Genomic DNA, 16,698 nt, shown 5'->3' on the forward strand with positions numbered 1-16,698 from the left:
AGATTTCCGACCAAGGCGTAGGAGACATTCCCTTTGATACCAAGAGTGATCGTAGCCACAGAGATTAGTCACAGGGGAAAGATTAAGCACACTACATATGTCTGGGCCCAACACAGAGACACAACAAACACCTCCATGTGACCAGGAAGGTAGAGAGAGACACCCTCTTCCAGCGCACAGAGGCAACGTGGAGGGGAGGGGAGGCTGCCTCCGACGCTCCTTTCAAGGCAAGGAAGATGATGGCACAACCAGACCGACATTGCAGATGAAATTCCAGAGCAATGCAACCAGGGCCGGCTCCAGCTTATTTTGCCCCCTAGGGGAGGATCCCTTTTGCCCCCCCCCTCCATGCCCCCACCAATTTTCAAAAATAAATGCATTTTAGGAAGAATGAAAAACACAAATAATCAAGAAACTCCCAGAGTACGGGGACGGGTGCAGTTTGGTGCCCCTAAGGGCCGCCCCACTCTAGGCGATCGCCTAGTTCGCCTAGTGAGTGAGCCAGCCCTGAATGCAACATATTTAGATGTGGGATTTGCGAGTAGAAGAAAACGCTCTCCCTCCCTCTGACACGCTTGGAATTCACTGCATGGCATCCAGTGGAAAGACTGGCGGCCCAGCAGAAGCTTAATCAAATGAGCAAGGATGGCTTTTGAGGGCCGATGGGAAGAGGAGGAGGAGGAGGAGGAGGAGGAGGAGGAGGCTGGATTTATACCCCGCCCTTCACTACCCGAAGGAGTCTCAGAGCAGTTTACAAACTCCTTTCCCTTCCCCTCCCCACTACAGACACCCTGTGTGGTAGGGGGGGCTGAGAGCTCTGAGAGAACTGCTCTTTCAAGGACAGCTCTGACAGAACTATGGCTTGCCCAAGGTCATCCAGCAAGTGCAAGTGGAGGCGTGAGGAATAAAACCCGGTTCTCCCAGATTAGTGTCCACGCACTTAACCACTACACCAAACTGGCTCTCACACCAAACTGGCTCTCACACCAAACTGGCTCTCACACCAAACTGGCTCTCACACCAAACTGGCTCTCCCGCCAAACTGGCTCTCCACTGCGCTTCACGTCCACTGAGAATCTCTTCTCTGAGGCACCTTGGGTCTTAAATGTTGCTCTTGGTTTTACTTAGGCCCCGTTCACATGCTGAATTTGCCACGGGAGAGCCACGATTGAATGGCGGATTTTCCGGGCGCGATCACACTGCAACATCTGGCAAGTGGAGTGCACCCGTGGCCAACCCGTGGTGAGCCGCTGAAAATGTGCGATAAAAAACTACCTGCTCGAAGGTACTAGCAAACGGTTTGCCACGGGCTGCCTCCAGATTCCCTCGGTGTGATCGCACCAGCGCGCGGCTTTTCCCTCCGACCCCTCGTTGATGCGCAGGCGAGGCGGGAAGGAACCGTGGCATGCCGCCGATGCGTCAGATTGCGTTCTGGCACATTAAATTGCCTTAAAGCCCCTGCCACACGGCAGGGAAAACACGAGGCGAAGCGCGACTTTAAAAGCCGCACCAAAAAAGAAACGCTGCGGCGGGATCCCACGGGGAGGAAGAGGCGAGTGGGAGGGGGAGGCTGCCAAACTGCACATGCTCGAGCATGCGCAGTTCGGCCGGGGGCCAGGATGTGCCTGTTAGATCGCGCTAACAAAGGACTCGTAGAGTGATTCAGCAAGTGATTCAGCTTTATTAAGAAGTAACGAACAAGCACTAACTCAGTAAGAAACCAGAACAGAAAACAGTGGGAGCTTATGCTCCTTTTAAACATAACCGGGCTAATGTAGCCACGCCTATTTACAAATAACAACCAATGAGATTGCTAGAATAAAGGCCAATGGGAGTCTTTCCCTCCTAGGGAATGGTATCGTTCTGATTGGTCGCTGTTACGAAGCGACCAATAGGAAGTTCGCTCAGAGGAGCCCTGGTCTGGCTCGAAGCTTAACAGGGGAGTCCTATGAGGTGATTCATGTAATCATTTCAATACATTACAATTCCTCCCCCCTAAGTTAAGCCATCATCCCAATTGTTTTATTATTTACATACATACAATCAACCTTTGTACATCAGTTATTCCAACAGTATTTACACTCATAGTCCTTCAGATAAGTCGGCATTTGCCGCGAACGCTGGGACCTGCGGAGCGGTGCAGGCTCCACGGGCAGACAAGGTTGTGGGTCAGAGTGGGGTTCACTACAGCCTGGATCAGGCACAGACTCGACTGGGATTTCAGCCCCGCACACAGGGTTCTGCCCTGACTCGGGGACAGTACCGGGCCTTTCGGTACTCACCGCCTGCTCTGGGGGTGTCCACTCGACATCAGGGGATTCAGCCGTCGGAGAGTCAGCGCTGTCCCTAGCCCAACGTCTCCTTAACTGATCTATGTGGCGCCGCCATATTCGACCGTCAGCTAACTGCACCACATACATTCGAGTACCCACAGAGTCGGATATAACCCCAGGAAGCCATAAGTGCCCGTTTGCATAATTTCGTGCGAAAACCTTGTCCCCTTTTTCAAACATGCGCACCTTCGGTTGCGCCGTGGTACGCTCGGATTGCTCTTCAGTGAGGTCTGGGTGCATTCGGTTCAAACGGGTCGTGAGTCTCCGCCCCATTAACAATTCGGCCGGACTACGGCCTGTAGCACTACAGGGGGTGGTGTGCTGCAGCAAAAGAAAGGAGCCCAGCCTCTGGCTCCAGTCCCCTTCGTCCATTTTACCCAGGGCCTCTTTGGCCGTCCTGACCATCCGTTCGGCTTGGCCATTAGATGCCGGATGGAAAGGGGCCGAAGTCATTTGGCGTATGCCATTACTCGTGAGGAAGAGCCTAAATTCCTCAGACACAAATTGAGGCCCGTTGTCACTGACGATGACGTCAGGCAACCCGTGGGTGGCAAAAAGTCGGCGGAGCGCATGGATCACAGCAAGTGATGTGGTCGATTTCATATGCACGACCTCCAGCCATTTGGACATAGCGTCCACCACAATTAGGAACATTTGCCCTTGGAGAGGGCCAGCAAAATCTATATGCAATCTGGCCCAGGGTTTACCAGATGACTCCCAGCCTTGGGGTGTAGCTTGTGGGGGATCGGGTCTGACTTGCTGGCATTTGGGACACCCTCGTACCCATTCTTCGATCTCTTTGTCCAGCCCCGGCCACCAGACATACCCTCTGGCCAACGCTTTGGTGTGTACCATACCGGGGTGACCCTCGTGCAGCGACTCTAACACTCTCGTCCTGAGTTTGTCAGGAACCACCACCCTGTTCCCCCATAATACACAGCCCTTAGAAATGGATAGTTCATTTTGACGGCTTTTGTAAGGGCCGAACTCCGGTTCAACGCTTCCAACCGGCCACCCCCTCCAAACCCAGTTTAATACTCGGGACAGCACGCTATCCTTGGCCGTGTGTGCTGCAATGTCCCTGGATGATACCGGGGGTCGAGGAAGCTCCTCAATTGCCAAGACCTCACAGGCGGGGGCAGGGTCTGCGCCAATGTCCGGCACCGGGCACCGGCTGAGGGCATCCGCATGCCCAATCGCTTTCCCAGGCCGGTGCTCTAAGTCAAAATCATAAGCCTGCAAAAATATCGCCCATCTAAGCATGCGTGGGGACATGATGTTTGGCAATTGCTTATCGGGCGCAAAAATCCCCAGTAGCGGCTTGTGGTCAGTGACCAGCAAAAATCGTCTGCCAAAAATAAAATCATGGAACTTTTTGACAGCCGCTACCAACGCCAGACCCTCCTTGTCTATCTGGGCATAGTTCCGCTCTGCCGCAGATAGTGATCTAGAATAAAAAGCGATAGGCGCTTCGCTCCCATCAGGCATCAGATGGCTTAAAACTGCGCCTACTCCAAACGGTGAAGCGTCAGCAGCTAACACCAGGAGCTTGTGTTCATCATAATGCGTGAGTACGGCATTAGATGTCAGCAGCTCCTTGACTCCCACAAAAGCCTTTTCCTCGGCCTGCCCCCACTTCCATTTTGCCTCCTTGTGCAAAAGCGCGTGCAAAGGGGCCGCCACTGATGCCTTATGCGGTAAAAACGCATGATAAAAATTCAGGAGTCCTAAAAAGGATTGGAGCTCCTTCTTACTCACCGGCCTGGGGGCGTTTTGGATTGCAGATACCTTCTCATCCGTGGGGTGGACTCCCTCTGCGTCAATGCGAAACCCCAGGAAGTCCACACTTTCCACCCCGAGCGTGCATTTTGAGCGCTTAACTCTGAGGCCGGCATTTTGAAAACGCCTGAGGACCTCTTTAACCCGGTCCAGTAGTTCCTGTTCAGACCCGCCCGCAATCAGCACGTCGTCAAAATAGGGCACTGTGCCAGGTACCCCCCTTAGTAGACGTTCCATGAGGCCCTGAAAAATCCCAGGTGCTACGTTGACCCCGAATTGCAGCCTGTTCACTTTAAAAGCCCCTTGGTGGGTTACAATTGTTTGGGCCTCGGCAGCCTCCGGGGTGACAGGCAACTGCTGGTATGCCTGGGCCAGGTCAAATTTGGCGAAAATCTTGCCACCCCCCAGGGAAGCCAAAATGTGGCTTATTACCGGGACCGGGTACGAATGTTGCTGCAGCGCCTTGTTAATCGTACATTTGTAATCGGCGCATAGTCGTATGGACCCATCTGATTTGACAGGGGTTACGATCGGGGTCTCCCATTTGCTGTATGGTACTGGCTCTAAAACCCCTTGCTCAACTAGTTTGTCAATCTCTTTTTCCACCTTATGTTTGAGAGACACAGGTACTTTCCGATACTTCAACCTAATAGGTTTGACTGACGGATCTAAGTCAAACGCAACCGGGGGGCCCTTGTACCTTCCCAACCCTTCGGCAAATACATCAGGGAACAGGTCGTACAGCATGCCCCATTTATTTTCAGACATCCTGTTAATCCCAGAAATACCGATGCCCAATGGCTCAAACCAATCTAACCCTAGCAGGTTAACCCGGTCTCCCTCTGCAATCAGGAATGACAGTTTAACACATTTCCCCTTATACTCAACAGTAACAGAGTCCCGTCCGGCCAAGGGAATTCGGTTGCCCTGGAAGTCGGACACTCTGGTTCCCGCAGGCTGGAGCCGCCGCCGGCTTCGGTTCGGGAACAACTGGCGCCAGGACGCGGCAGAAATCACCGTCACGGACGATCCTGAGTCCACCTCCATTGTACAGGGTCGGCCGTCGAGGAGTGGAGTCACGGTGATCTTGCCCTGGCTGCTGGTGCGATTTACGGCCGATGCGCTCGACAAGGTCGCCGTCAACTGGCAGCTTGCTTCCGATGCTGAGGAACGGGTCTTGCCTTGGGTGCTGACTGGAGTGCCCCTCTGCGCTGACCGGTTGTTAGTTGAGGGATCCTTCTTCGCTGATCTGCAGACTCTGGCCAGATGACCACGCCGCCCACACGCTCTGCAGTCGACATCACGAGCCCAACAGGAGCCGCGCTGGTGCTTCCCGCCACAACCGGAGCAAGGCTTGACGTTGGTAGTCTTCGCTGGGGTCCGCTTGCCTCGAACCGCGTTGACGTCATCATCCGCGTCTTCGCCCTCGCTGTCTCGTTGAGCGTGTATACTGGGCTCTGCCACCCGCTGGCGGACCTCCTTCGTGGACTTCTCCGCTGCTTCCGCGGCCACGGCCTCTTCGTAGGCCACTGCCCAGGTCAGGGTGGTGCGGGCGAACAGCCTCTGTTGCAGCCTTTCATCTTTGAGACCGCAGACGAGACGGTCTCTGAGGGCTTCCTCCACGTTGTGGAAATTACATGGCCGTGCGGCTTTGCGAAGGGCCGCCACGAAATCTGCGATGGTCTCGCCTCCGGCCTGGTTCCGCTTGTAAAAAGCGTGCCGGCAGGCGATCTCCGACGGTTGTGGAGAATAGTGAGCCTTAAGCTTCTCCGTGATGTCAGCGTAGGTGACAGTCTTTATATCAGTTGGGGCCACCAACGACCTGGCTATGTCGAAGGTCCCCTTCCCGCAGGAACTCAGGAGGCATGCTCGTTTCTTCGCCTCATCGGTGATGTCGTGGGTCTCCAGATGGAACTCGAACCTGGACAGGTAGGAGTCCCAGTCTTCTGAGGAGGGTTCGAAGCACTCGAACTTCTGGCTTCCAGCCATCGGGGGAGACTTGGGCACCGGAGCTGGTGGCGCCTCCGCCGGATCGGCTGCTGTGCTCTGCTCGCTTTCTTCCGAGTCCGAAGTGTGGATGTCCGCAGGGCTGCCTACCTGCTCTAGCATCCCATCCTCGTCGCCAATTGTTAGATCGCGCTAACAAAGGACTCGTAGAGTGATTCAGCAAGTGATTCAGCTTTATTAAGAAGTAACGAACAAGCACTAACTCAGTAAGAAACCAGAACAGAAAACAGTGGGAGCTTATGCTCCTTTTAAACATAACCGGGCTAATGTAGCCACGCCTATTTACAAATAACAACCAATGAGATTGCTAGAATAAAGGCCAATGGGAGTCTTTCCCTCCTAGGGAATGGTATCGTTCTGATTGGTCGCTGTTACGAAGCGACCAATAGGAAGTTCGTTCAGAGGAGCCCTGGTCTGGCTCGAAGCTTAACATGGGAGTCCTATGAGGTGATTCATGTAATCATTTCAATACATTACAGTGCCGGCACAAGGACGCGCCGGCCGATCCCAAGGCCAGTTTGAGGCGCTTCAATCGGAAGAACCACCCAGGTAGGTGGTTCTTTTTGGTGCGGGTTTTCGGCTGGGAGAGACAGATCGGAGACGGGCAGGCAACGATTCCCATATGTTGCCGTGTGATCGTGCCCGTTTGATCCGCCCCCGTTCTCTCACTCCCGGACCAAAACCCCTCGTATGAACGGGGCCCTTGTACATTTTAAATCCCATATTGCCTCCAAGGAGCTCGGGCCAACGTATCTTGTTCAACCCAGCCTCCGCTCTATCCTCAGTATTATCCCGTGAGGTAAATTACACGGAGAGTAAGGATGGCAGCCTCGGGGGGGGCTGGCAATCCCCCGGAATTACCGCTCATTTCCAGACTACAGAGATCTATTCTCCTGGAGAACATGGTGGCTTTGGAGGGTGGACTCTCTGTGGCACTGTGCCCCACTGAGGTCCCTGTCCTCCCCAGGCTCCACCCCCCAAGTCTTCAGGAGCTTCCCAACCTGGATCTGGCAACCCTACACCGCTGCCCATGGCCAGTGGCCGGGGGGGGGGACGACGGCCGGCCACACACACCTGGCAGCCCTTGACACTGAATAGCTGCCCAGTGAACTTCCATGGCAGAGGGGGGTGGGGGGATTTGAGCCTGTGTTCCCAGATCCTAGTAGTCTGACACTCTAACCACTATGGTATGCTCTTTTCAGGTGGGCAGCCATGTTGGTCTGAAGCAGCAGAAAAAAGTTTGAGTCCAGGGGCACCTTTAAGACCAACTTATGTTCTTTTGTAAGCCAGGCTGGTGTGGGGACATAGGAAATAAATGCATTCGCCTATGGACCATGTGTTTATTCAATTTATTTGTGTGTTAACATATTTCTATCCCGCCTTTAATTAAGGTTCAGGGCAGCTTAAAATAACAATTAAAACATTTCCCAGTTAAATCTAGAAATAAAACAGCCAACCCTAAATCTCTGTTTCTCCCTGTGGTGAACGCAGCCTAGCCTTAGGCCAGGGGGGTAATGGAGGTGCCATCGCTCAGTCGTCTCCAAAATGCAGGGCCAGTGTCTCAAAGTTCTAGGGTTGCCCACCTCCAGGCAGGGCCCGGAGATCTCCAGGAATTCCAGCTGATCTCCAGACTACAGAGACCAGTTCTCTTGGAGACAATGGCTACTTTGGAGGGTATACTCTACAGCAGTGGTGGCAGGGGTCGTTTCGTAGAAAAAGAGCTAGGGGAACTCATTAGCATAACTCATTAGCATATGCCACACCCCCTGACATCACCGGAAGTGTGTCATAAGGCCACACCCCCTGACATCACCGGAAGTGTGTCATAAGGCCACACACCCCACCCCCAACGGTCCCGGCTGCCGCTGCTGGCCTTGCAGCTCCACTGCCGAGCCCCATGAGGGGCCCGGCGGTGGACCTGCAAGGCCGGCGGAAGTGCAAGGAAGCCCCGCGAAGGCCCTCCCTGGCCCCAGGCAGGCAGGGGTGGCGCGATCCCCCCCCGAAATGACCTCTGAGTGGTGGCGAACCGATGGCACGGGTGCCAGTGGCGGCACTCAGAGCCCTCTCTGTGGGCACACGTGCCATCGCCCCAGCCAGGCCCAGACCATCATTAAAGTGTCGAATTCTCTGCCAAATAATTTTAAGTAAATGAAAGCATTTGGGATTGCTTTCCTTACTTTGTTTGGATCATCTGAAGTTAATGTGCGAGTTGTTTTTTCTAAAGTAGAACCTCAGTATTCAGGTTCAATGGCCATGTTGGCACTTTGCGATAAATAAGTGGGTTTTGGGTCGCAGTTTGGGCACACGGTCTCTCAAAGGTTTGCCATCACTGCTCTACAGCACTCTACTCTTCTGAGGTCCCTGGCCTTCCCAGGCTCTACCCCCAACTCCAGTTTGGGAAATTCTTGGAGATTCGGGAGCGTGGAGCCTAGGGAGGGCAGGTTTTGGAGAGTGGAAGGAACTCAGTGGTGAATATCATAGAGTCCATCTTCCAGAGCAGCCATTTTTTTCCAGGGGAACCGACCTCTGTAGTCTGGAGCCGAGCTGGAATTCAGGGAGACCTCCAGCCATCACCTGGAGACTGGCAAGCATAAGACCCCCCAAATCTCCAGGAATTCCCCCACCCGGACTTGGCAACCCTACCCCCAACTGGTGGCTGGAGGGCTATCGCAGTCTATTTCTAGGTAGGCCCGGTGAGGTACAATCCAGCTTATAGCCGCGGGCTGTGGCTAAGCCGCTAACCGTGAGGATCCTGGAGCTTAATGACAAAGTCAATTAGCCTCGGCTGCCTGTGAGACCCGAACACAAGATGTCGCCCAGGGAAGGCGATTAACGGCAACAGAAGGCTGGGAAGACGAGGGTAATTCCGACTGATGCATTGAGGACAAGCCCGCGGCCCAGACCTTGCGCCCCGGGAGACGGGGCAGGATTAATCACTCTGCTACAGACGCTAGGGAGGAGGGACCCCGGAGGACTCATAGCCTAATGACAGTAGGAGGTTGGGTTGCCAGCCTCCAGGTAGGGCCTGGAGATCTCCCAGAATTCCAACTGTTCTCCTGACAGCAGAGATCAGTTCCCCTGGATAAAATGGCTGCTTTGGAGGGTGGATTCTGTGGCATTGTACCCTTCCTCTCCTGGTGCTCCCCAGCCTGAGGGACATCCGCTTAGCCTCAACCAGGGCCAGGGCTGGCTCCCACCCAAGATCAGGGCCCTGCGGGACCCATTGCAGTTCCTCAGGGCCTGTAAAACTGAGCTGTTCCAGCAGGATGAGGCGGCGGATGTTTATCCATTCTGGCCTCCACTATTCATGGCCCCTTCCCAATGCCCTGCTGTTTTTAGAGTTGCCAGATCTGGGTTGGAAAATACCTTGAGACTTTGGGGGTGGATCCGGGAGAGGGCGGGGTTTGGGGAGCGAGGGGCCTCAGCAGGGTACAAAGGCCACAAATCCCCCCCCCCAAAGCAGCCATTTTCTCCAGGGGAGCTGATCTCTGTCAGCTGGAGATCAGTTGTAAAAGCGGGCGATCTCCAGACCCCACCTGGAGGCTGGCAACCCTAGCTGTTTTAGATAATACTGTTGGGCAGTGGAGCTTTCTGGGGTCACCTGAGATGAGGCATGGGGTTTGTTGTTATTGTTTATTGTGCCATCTATTGTTTACTGGTTTTATTGTTCTATGGATCTGATGTTGTAAGCTGCCCTGAGCCCACTGGTGGGATAGAGTGGGTTATAAAACAAACATCACCATCACCGTCATGAAGAAGAAGAAGAAGAAGAAGAAGAAGAAGAAGGAGAAGAAGAAGAAGAAGAAGAAGAAGAAGAAGAAGAAGAAGAAGAAGAAGAAGAAGAAGAAGAAGAAGAAGAAGAAGAAGAAGAAGAAGAAGAAGAAGAAGAAGAAGAAGAAGAAGAGAAGGATTTATACCCCGGCCTTCACTACCCAAAGGAATCTCAGAGAAAGGAATCTCCTTTCCCTTCCCCTCCCCACAACAGACACCCTGTGAGGTAGGTGGGGCTGAGAGAGCTCTGAGAGAACTTGTGACTGACCCAAGGTCACACCAGCAGCTGCATGTGGAGGCATGGGGAATCAAACCCCGTTGTCCGAGATTAGATTCCACGCTGCTAACCACTACACCAAACTGTTGTTGTTGTTGTTATTCTGAGGCCCCTGCCCGCCCCAGGCTCCACCTTCCAAATCTCCAGGAATTTCCCAACCCGGAATTGGCAACCCTGGCTTGCTCTGAGCTACCACCATCACTGGAAGGAGTACAAGGTGCAAAATATGCCCAGGGTCACCTCCCAGAATTGTGCGCGTGTCCCTCCCCCCAGTCTGAGGCAAGACCTTCCAAGCGGTGCTACTGCTTTTGGTTCTCCATTTTCTTTTACTGGAGAATGTAATAGGCATGTTTTTTTTGCGGGGGGGGGGGCGACATAAACCTAGGGTTGCCATTCTAGGTGGTGCCTGGAGAGGGGAGAGGGGAGGGATGTCATCAAGATATGATGCCAGCAGGTTATAAGGCCACAGACTCCACGTTCCGGAGCAACCATTTCCCCCAGGGGAACAGATCTCTGTTGCCTGGAGTTCAGTTGTAATTCTGGGGGAATCTCCAGCCACCCCCTGGAGGTTGTATATAGGGATCCCAAGTCCCCCCAGGGGGCGGGGAAACCCCTGCCTCAGAGGCCCGTTCCCCGGCGCCGCTGGATCGGGCCCCGGGGGAACTCCACCCCGATGTGCGCGTCACCCGGAAGTGACGCAGGCACGCTGGGCACGCTGGGGGCGGGGTTTCCTTTGTATGGTCGTGGCCCCGCCCCCAGCGTGCCTGGCGTCCTCCCGTCACTTCCGGGTGACATGCGTGCGGCGCGTGCGTGCGCACAAGACGCCGGCCGCGTGCGCACAAGACACCAGCCGGGAGCCCCCCACTCCCGGCAAAGATAGACTTGGCAACCCTAGTTGTATATCAAAAAGAGAGCTCACCGGAGGAGATTGTATCAATATATAAACACTCCGTGAATAACTTACAAACGAAAGCAGAAAGATTGTATTGTACAAATCCACTCAAACAGTATAAATTCTTATCAAGTTCAACAAACACCCTTATATATTTCCTTGAAGAGCTAGGATCAAAAAGTACTTAATACAAAGGAGAAACTCTGAATAAAGTCCACCAATCCTATTTATTAACAGTTTCAGGAGGAAAAAAGTTCCACGTCTGTAGGAGTAGCAACTATGCACGGCTGGCTTGCACGGCTGGCGTCACTGCCGTGTTCGCTTCTCGCTTCTTCAGATAGCTGGTACTCTTGGCTGTGGAATGAAATGCACACTGAATAAATCTCCTTAAACCAGTTTTCCAAATCCAATCGCCCCACTGACGTCTTCTTTCTGCCAAACAGGCTTCTATAATTTACAATCTCCTTTCCCTTCCCCTCCCCACAGCAGGCACCCTGTGAGGTAGGTGAGAGAGCTCTTTCAAGGACTGCTCTTGAGAGAACAGCGCTGAGGGAACATGTAACTGACCCAAGGTCACACCACCAGCTGCACATGGAGGAGTTCTCCCAGATTAGAGTCTGCTGCTTTTAACCACTACAACAAACTGGAAATCGGTAAAGGCTAGGCCCCACTGTTGGACCTCCTGATGGCACCTGGTATTTTTGGCCACTGTGTGACACAGAGTGTTGGACTTTTGGCCTGATCCAACTTTGGCTTCCCTTATGTTCTTATGTTCTCTCAGACAGAGCTGTCCTAGGTCTCTGGCTACCCCTGACCGTGCATCTCATGGGGGGGAGTGGGAATTGTTTCCTTACAAGAGAAGAAGTTGTTGGGCCCAACCACATGTCACAACATCCAGTCACATGTAAGGGGCAAGCCCCTTCCGTTGTGGTGGCCAGCCTACAGGTGTGGCCCAGAGATGTCCCAGTATCACAACTAATCTCCAGAGACGGGTTCCCCTGCAAAATAAGACTGGCGGCCTCCAGGTGGTGGCTGGAGATCTCCTGGGATCACCACTGATCTCAGTTCCCTTGGAGAAAATGGCCGCTTTGGAACATGGACTCTCTGGCATTTACACCCTGTTGAAGTCCCTCCCCACCCCAAACCCCGCCCCCCTCAGGCTCCACCCCCCCTCCAAGTCTCCAAGTATTTCCCAACCTGGAGCGAGCAACCCGGCCTGGATAAAATCACAGCTTTGGACAGCGGTCTCTGTGGCATTACACCCTGCGGAGACCTCTCTCCTCCCCAAACACGGGCTCCCCCGACTCCCCAGGAATTTCCCAACTAGAGCCAGTAGGATTGCCAGTTTTGGGCTGGGAAATACCTGGAGATTTGGGGAGTGGGCCCCAGGAGGGCAGGGCTTGGGGGCGGGAGGGACCTCCGCAGGGTACTGGGCCACAGAGTCCACGTTCCAGAGCAGCCATTTTCTCCAGGGGAACTGATCTTAGTTATCTGGTGAGCAATCGTCATAGTGGGAGATTTCCAGGTGCCACCTGGAAGTTGGCAACCTAAGCTGGCAACCCTAAAGTTTCCAGTCTAAAATTCAGCATAAGAGAGTTGGTGGTGGAACCTAGAGAGGATAGAGTTTGGGGTGGGGAGGGAGTCAGTTTGGTGTAGCAGTTAGGAGCGTGGACTCCAACTTGGGAGAACCGGGTTAGATTCCCCACTCCTCCACATGCAGCTGCTGGTGTGACCTTGGGCCAGTCACAAGTGCTCTCAGAGCTGTTGTGGAAAGAGCCGTTTCTGTCAAGAGCTCTCTCAGCCCCACCTACCTCACAGGGTGTCTGTTGTGGGGAGGGGGAGAGAAAAGGAGTTTGTCAGCCGCTCTGAGACACCTTTGGGTAGTGAAGGGCAGGGTATAAATCCAATCTCTTCTTCTTCTTTTACCTCACAGGGTGTCTGTTGTGGGGAGGGGAAGGGAAAGGAGTTTGTAAGCCGCTCTGAGACTCCTTTGGGTAGTGAACGGCGGGGTAGAAATCCAATCTCTTCTTCTTCTTCTTTTACCTCAAAGGGTGTCTGTTGTGGGGAGGGGAAGGGAAAGGAGTTTGTAAGCCGCTCTGAGACTCCTTTGGGTAGTGAAGGGCGGGGTAGAAATCCAATCCTTCTTCTTCTTTTACCTCACAGGGTGTCTGTTGTGGGGAGGGGAAGGGAAAGGAGTTTGTAAGCCGCTCTGAGACTCCTTTGGGTAGTGAAGGGCGGGGGAGGAATACAATCTCTTCTTCTTCTTCTTTTACCCCACAGGGTGTCTGTTGTGGGGAGGGGAAGGGAAAGGAGTTTGTAAGCTGCTCTGAGACTCCTTTGGGTAGTGAAGGGCGGGGTAGAAATCCAATCTCTTCTTCTTCTTCTTCTTCTTTTACCTCACAGGGTGTCTGTTGTGGGGAGGGGAAGGGAAAGGAGTTTGTAAGCCGCTCTGAGACTCCTTTGAGTAGTGAAGGGCGGGGTAGAAATCCAATCCTTCTTCTTCTTTTACCTCACAGGGTGTCTGTTGTGGAGAGGGGAAGGGAAAGGAGTTTGTAAGCCGCTCTGAGACACCTTTGGGTAGTGAAGGGCAGGGTAGAAATCCAATCTCTTCTCTTCTTCTCAGCAGGGTTGCAGTGCCTCAGAGCCAACCCTCCAAGGCTCCCATTTTCTCCAGGGGAACCAAACTCCACAGCCAGACTTTGTGAGGGAGGTCAGCTGTGAGCCTGCTCAGCCCTAGATGGTCAGTTTCAGAGCCTGCAAACCTGGGCTGATTTTTAAAATCCAACCTATGCGGCATTTTTATGACAGTTAAGACGCTGAACTGCAGGCTGTGGAAGGTCGGTAGTTAAGCAGTTCGAGACCCGAGTGTGCCGCATGATGGAGTGAGCTCCCGTCTCTAGTTCCAGCTCCTGCCAACCTAGCAGTTCGAAAGCAAGAAATTGCAAGTAGATAAATAGGTACCACTTCGGTGTGAAGGGAACAGTGTTCCGTGCTCCTTGGTGTTTAGTCATGCCGGCCACATGACCACGGAAACGTCTTCGGACAGTGCTGGCTCTTTGGCTTGGAAACAGAGATGAGCACCGCAACCCTAGAGTCAGATTTGACTGACTTTGAGCAAGGGAACCTTTACCTTTTTAAAATCCAGCAGGTGTAGCCTTCCAGCAAAGAAAACCCCTGGCCATTGGGCCCAAACGTGTTTCATCTGCCTAACTCCCAAGTGATGGGGAATGTGCGCTGCACCTGCTGGATTTCTGCCTGGCAGCTCTCTGTGAGGATGTTCCTGGTAAACTCCCCAACATTCCCAGGAATGTTTAAAAGCCAGCCTGTTAAAGAAGGGTGTTCTTGAAAAGCCTGTTGCTTCCCTCTCCTGGCAGCAACCCGCAACTGCAGCTCAATGAATGATGACATTCTCAGATGCGCCAGAACCAGAGTTGCCAACAGCCTGGAGAAAGAAATGTCCTTTCCTTTTAATAACGGTTTAATGGACTGTTATTAACCAGGTGACATTCTTTACTTCCAGGCCATGACAAGTTTCAGCTGCCCGTTTTCGCACATTGAGCCTCTATTAAGAGAATAAGGAAGGGAAAACAACCCGGTCTAATTTCACTTTCCACTTCAGGCTGTTGGCAACACTAAAGAAAACTCCCTGCCCCATGGGTCTCCTGGCATTTCTTCGTATAGTGTTAACATGTGGCTTGGAGAGCAGAAGGGACCCATTTCGAACCCACACGCACACTGCTTGGATCAGGGGTTGTTTCGTAGAAAAAGAGCTAGGGGAACTCATTAGCATAACTCATATGCCACACCCCCTGACATCACCGGAAGTGTGTCATAAGGCCACACACCCCGTCCCCAACGGTCCCGGCCGCCGCCGGCCTTGCAGCTCCACTGCCAAGCCCCATGAGAGGCCCGGCGGTGGACTTGCAAGGCCGGCAGGAGTGCAAGGAAGCCCCGCAAAGGCCCTCCCTGGCCCCAGGCAGGCAGGGGTGGGGAGAGGCAGGGAGGAAGCAACTTACCCTCCCTCTTCTCCTGCCTCCTCCTGGCTGAATGAGGGCCGGAAGCGGGGCGGCCGGAAGCGGGGGGCGGGGCTTCGTCATGTGCCCCACCCCCCGTACCTCACCCGGGGGAACTGCGATCCCCCGCGATCCCCCCCTAAATGACCTCTGGCTTGGATGCATAATCTGGGGGGCTCTTGAAGAATCTTGGGGGGGCGGGCAGGTTCCCTCTAAGCTGAGTTAGTGTGAGCTAGCTCACAGTTTTTTAGCCTCAGGCTCACACATTTTTTTCTTAGCTCAGGAAGGATGGCTCCAGAGCAAACTAATTTATACAGTAGTCAAATCTCTTACTCACAACTTTAATGCCAGTCGCTCACAAAGTACAATTTTTGCTCACAAGACTCCACAGCTTAGAGGGAGCATTGGTGGGCAGAAACAGTTGGGAAAGCCGGCCTCATTTGCCTCTCAAGGCTATTGTGACCTCTTAGGAGCTTCCAGTTTGGTGTCATAATTAGGAGTACGGACCCTAATCTGGGAGAACCGGGTTTGAGTCCCCGCTCCTCCTCGTGCAGCTGCTGGTGTGACCTTGGGTCAGTCACACGTTCTCTCAGAGCTGTTCTCTCAAGGGCAGTCCTTGAAAGAGCTCTCTCAGCCCCACCTACCTCACAGGGGAGGGGAAGGGAAAGGAGTGGGGAGGGGAAGGGAAAGGAGTTTGTAAGACGCTCTGAGACCCCTTCAGGTAGTGAAGGGTGGGGTATAAATCCAATCTCTTCTTCTTTTCTTCTTCTCAATGGGCCACTTTCATTTATACTCTCCCCCCAAAAAACTGACTCTCGACAGTTTCTGTCATTTTGATGAGTACTTATCAAGCCATATGGAGCTGCGGTGGCTCAAGTGGTTAAGACGCTGAACTGCAGGCTGTGGAAGGTCAGTAGTTCAGCAGTTTGAGACCTGAGTGTGCCGCATGACGGAGTGAGCTCCCGTCTCTAGTCCCAGCTCCTGTCAACCTAGCAGTTCGAAAGCAAGAAATTGCAAGTAGATAAATAGGTACCACTTCGGTGGGAAGGTAACAGCGTTCCGTGCACCTTGGTGTTTAGTCATGCCAGCCACATGACCACGGAAACGTCTTCGGACAGCGCTGGCTCTTCGGCTTGGAAACGGAGATGAGCACCGCAACCCTAGAGTCGGATTCGACTGGCTTTCAAGCAAGGGAGACCTTTACCTTTACCTTTTATCAAGCCATGCAGGGGTGGGGGTTTCCTAAATTTACAAACTCATATTTTTCTGCATACCTTTGAGAGTCCTTGAGGGGTTGCCATATCAGGGTTGGGAAATTCCTAGACACTTAGGGGTGGAGCCTGAGGGGGGGCAGGGTTTGGAGAGGAGAGGGACTTCAGTGGGCTTTAAAACCCTGGACACAGGAAGCTGACTCGTCCCGAACCAGACCCTCGACCCATCAAAGTCAGTCTTGTCTACTCAGACTGGCAGCCGCTCTCCAGGGTCTCAGGCAGAGGTCTGTCACAACACCACCTCCTACCTGGTCCTTTTTAACAGGAGAAGCCGGGGATTGAACCTGGGACTTTCTGCATGCCAAGCGGATGCTCTACCGCTGAGCCCCGGCCCCGGCCCCCCCACTGTAGAGTC

This window comes from Gekko japonicus, unplaced genomic scaffold (genome assembly GCF_001447785.1).
Source record: "Gekko japonicus isolate JY-2015 unplaced genomic scaffold, Gekko_japonicus_V1.1 scaffold755, whole genome shotgun sequence".
Lineage (NCBI taxonomy): Eukaryota > Metazoa > Chordata > Lepidosauria > Squamata > Gekkonidae > Gekko > Gekko japonicus.